At 43.9% G+C, this 4573-nt stretch overlaps 1 pseudogene; it reads right to left on the reverse strand.

The window, feature by feature from the left end:
* Positions 1-2351: 2351 nt before the first annotated feature.
* On the reverse strand, positions 2352-2946 carry LOC148121197 (peptidyl-prolyl cis-trans isomerase A pseudogene; annotated as a pseudogene).
* Between the last annotated feature and the right edge of the window lie 1627 nt (positions 2947-4573).

The following is a 4573-nucleotide window of genomic DNA, read 5'->3' on the forward strand; positions in this document are numbered from 1 at the left end:
AACAAATAAAGCTTGTCTGGAGATGAGAGTGCAGAACTAGCCACTAGTTGACCATAGAGACCAGGGAGTAGTAGCCTATGCCTTTAATCCTAGCACCTAGGAAACAGGAAATGATATGGCTGGGCAGAGAGAAGTGATAAGGCAGGGTGGAGACAGGGGCTCAGCCCATTTCGGCTGAGAAGTTGGCTAGGTAAGTTGTAGCTTGCTCCTTTGTCTCTCTTATCTTTCAGCATTTACCCTGATATCTGGATCCTGTTTTTTATTGTTGAGACCTAATAGAATTCACACTACAGAGTTACCAGCAGACACAGAGAGAAGCTATATGGGCATGCTGTACTGAGAAAGGGTATCAAGCCATGTGGCAAAATCTAGATAAGAAATATGGGTTAAATGTAAATGTAAGAGTTAGCTACTAACAAGCCTGAACTATTGGCTGAGCATTTATATTCATGTTTAGTCTCTGTGTTGGTTATTTGGGAACTGTAGGGGCAGTAAAACTCTGCCTACAGGTGCCTCTGGAATGCTCAGCAGAAATCAGTTTGAGAGGATTTTCTTGGGTCCCTGGAACCTCAGGATATACTCTGAGTGTCCTCTCTAGCTGATGTACTTTTTCCTGATCTTGGGGGTCCCAAGGTCTCTAAGTGTTGGGTCCAATCTCTGGAGTTCTCACTTAGATCCTCCAAAATATTATGGAAAACCTACTGGAGAGACCACTCAAACACAGTTTGTATAATCTATTAAAAGTCTTTATTCCACCCAGCTTGGACTGCACTCAAATGTTTGGACCTATGTGTAGCACCAGGTATTCAGAGCATAGGTGTTCTGAAGGCAGAACTCAGCTGCTGGGGTGGAGGTGGGACCACTCACATAAGCAAGCAATTTAATGGAAGCTAAAATAAGCAGCTAGCTGAAGGTGATTCTACGCTGGCAGGCTCTTTAACAGAAGCTAAGTATTTTGACCTTGTGGTCCTAGAATAGAGTTGGGTAATTTTCCATAGGATTCTCTATTAAGGATGTAATGATTGTTGTGTCTCTTTAAGAGACAAGCCACACCCACTCCCTCCCCCATCCACTGAGGCAGGCTGATCTTCAGCTTCCAGCCTGAGCTTGCTCTTTTTTCCATCTTTCTCTTGGAAAGGCAGCTTCGCTTCTGCCTCTTTCCCTACTTCTCCGCTTCCCCCCTTCTCTATCTCTCTCTTCCCCCTTCTCTTCTCCTCTCTCTCTCTCTCTTTCTCTCTCTCCCCCCTTCTCCTTTCCCCCTCCATAACCCCATGAATAAATATTTTAACCTCACTCTGCATGTTGTATCTATCCATGTCTCTGTCTCTTGCCCGCCTGCCACGCGTCTCCCTTCTGGGACCAGCCACCGTTCTAGGACTGGCAACCATCTCTGCCTGGGACTGGCTGCCCTCAGGGCCTGCTGCCTGCCGCCGCATGTCCTGCTACCACCGTTTGGGGAACTACAGCATTTCTGCTGCCTACTGCTGCTGGGGATTCTACAGCATTTTTAATTTTTCCATTACAAAGGAGATTAAACTCTGGTTAAACCTGAAATGACCTCGGCAAGAATACAGGATGGAGAATCCTCTGCACTATCTTGCCCTGCATCTTAGGGTTTCTATTGCTGTGAATAGACCTTGTAACCACACCAACTCTTATAAAGAAAAACATTTAATTGTGTGACTTACAGTTCAGAGGTTCAGTCCATTATCATCATTATGGGACATAATGGCATGCAGGCAGACACGGTGCTGGAGAAAGAACTGAGAATTCTACATCTTTGATCTACAGGCAACAGGAAGTAAACTGTCTCACTAGGCATGGCTTGAGCATATATAAGCCCTCAAAGCCCACCTTCACAGTGACACACTTCCTCCAACAAGACCACACCTACTCCAACAAAGCCACACCTCCTAATAATGTCTCTCCTCTTGGGGGCCATTTTCTCTCAAACCACCACACTCTGTCAAATGGGTAAATACCCAGTGTGCTATAGCTGGGTCATGTGGTCATTTTCTTTTTTTAATTTTTTGAGCGATCCTTCCAAACTAACTTCCATAATGGCTATATTAATTTGTTCCCACAGCACAAGAACTAGCCTCAGGAATCAACAGTTGGGACCACATGAAAATATAGTTTTTGCACAGCCAAAGAAGCTATCAGCAGAGCAAACAGTCCATAGAATGAGAGCAAATCTTTACCAGCTAAACTTTATTTTTTTTTATTTATTTATTTTTTAACAGTTCTTACTTAGTTTTTATTCATAATCATAAACTTAACTCTGCAATCCAGCTAGACTTGAAGGAGAATGAGGAAAATATGAAACCCAAAGAACTTCAGTGAGAGCAGAGATTACAGGGTACTGCGAGCAGATGGGGCTGGGGTGCTCTCCTGAGCTACAAAAGGAATGGTCTGATGGGTAAGAAGTCAAAAGAATTAGAGTTGTCCACAGTCGGAAATGGTGATCTTCTTGCTGGTCTTGCCATTCCTGGACCCAAAACGCTCTATGGCTTCCACAGTGTTCATGCCTTCTTTCACCTTTCCAAAGACCACGTGTTTGCCATCCAGCCACTCAGTCTTGGTGGTGCAGATAAAAAACTGGGAACCGTTTGTGTTTGGTCCAGCATTTGCCATGGACAAGATGCCAGGACCTGTATGCTTCAGGATGAAGTTCTCATCCTCAAATTTTTCTCCGTAGATGGATCTGCCGCCAGTGCCATTATGGCGTGTGAAGTCACCACCCTGGCACATGAATCCTGGAATAATCCTGTGAAAGGAAGAACCCTTATATCCAAATCCTTTCTCTCCAGTGCTCAGAGCACGGAAGTTTTCTGCTGTCTTTGGAACTTTGTCTGCAAATAGCTCGAAGGAGACGCGACCCAAGGGCTCGCCATCGGCCGCGATGTCGAAGAACACGGTGGGGTTGACCATGGCTGCAGCAAGCGGCGAGAGGGGACAGCGGCGTCTGCAAAGACCCAGCTAAACTTTAGACAGGAGACTAAGATCCAGAATTTACAAAGAACTGCAGAAACTAAATACAAAGTGTGTCAGTTCTTTTTCTGTTACTTTGATAAAATTCCATGAGCAAAAGCTCCCATATACTACCACAAACACAAACTGAAGAAAAAACTGAAGAAGGAAAAGGCTATACAACCTGAAAGCCCACCACAAATGATAGACTTTCTCTTGCAAAGCTACACCACCCCAAACAGTACCACCAGTTGGTAGTCAAATGTTCAAATACCCAAGCCCATGGGGGCCATTCTCCTTCAAACCGCCACATTCCATTCCCTGGACCCCATAGTCTCATGGCCATATCAAAACACAAGATGTATTTAGTCCAACTTAGAAGTCCCCAAAGTCTCTCACAATTTCAACACGGTTTAAAAAGTCAGTCTCTTCTGATATTAAAATGCTTAGGTGACTCTTCAGATCAACTACTCCTTCTGCTTGTTGAATGCAAGTTACTTCTCTCTTGGGGCCGGTTGTACCCTGTCTGCAGTTTTCTTCTGCTGACATCCCATGGCTCTGGCATCAACGTCTTGGGTGTATCTAACACAATCCAGGCTTCATTTTCACAGCTTTGTATAATGGCCTCTCTGGATCTCTATACAAGTAATCCCCTGCCACACGACTGGCCTTTCCTTAACCAAGGAGGAGGATTCCACAACCTCTTTACTGCTGTATCATTCATGACTCTAACCATGTGACCAAAGTTGCCAAGTTCTGCTTCCTGCTTGGGTGGGAACCTGGTCCTGTCCTTCCTTGGACTGCATTAGCATAAGACTTTCTTGTTGACCTGTAGGGACTCATACTTCCTTAGGCCTTTTCTTTTCACAGACTACAGAATTAGCTGGTTGGGGTCTTGCCCTGGGGACACCACTCCTTTATTCCATTTCTCCTTAACTCTTCCAGCTCAAACCAAGGCTTCAACATTAAATTTCCTGGTGCTCTTTTTCTCATCCAACTACACATTTTATTTCTTTTTGCCCCACTTTGTCTTTTTCAATGTAGATCCACATAAGAGTGATCACTAACCGCACCACTAACCACATGACAGAGTCAGTGATATGTAACGAGTCTCTCTCTGTCCTGCAGCCAACTCCCAAATAACAATATGGAGACTTAGTATTAATTATGAATGCTTTGCCTTAACTTAGGCTTGATTTTAACTAGCTCTTATAACTTAAATTAACCCATTTCTATTAATTTACATTTTGTCAGGGTCTGCCCATCTTGCTTCTTCCATGTCTCCTGGTGTCTCTAAGTACCTAGATTCCTTCTCCTCTTCCTTTCTGTCCCCAGAAATTCCACCTATATCTCCTACCTAGCTATTGGCCATTAGCTTTTTATCAGAAGGCATCTTGGCAAAGACATATCTTCATAGTGTACAAAAAGATTGTTCCACAACAGTATTAGGCTGTCTTTTTTTTTTTCACCCTCAATATACTACTTTAGGCTGTCTTGAGACCTCCTTTGCTAGTGAAATCAGTCCAAAACTCTTTACTTTACTCTCAGATAGAATATTGGTGAGCATGAGGGGTACAGTAAAGAATCATACTTTACCCCTCAA

The sequence above is a fragment of the Myodes glareolus genome, chromosome 8, assembly GCF_982192425.1.
Source record: "Myodes glareolus chromosome 8, mMyoGla1.1, whole genome shotgun sequence".
NCBI lineage: Eukaryota > Metazoa > Chordata > Mammalia > Rodentia > Cricetidae > Myodes > Myodes glareolus.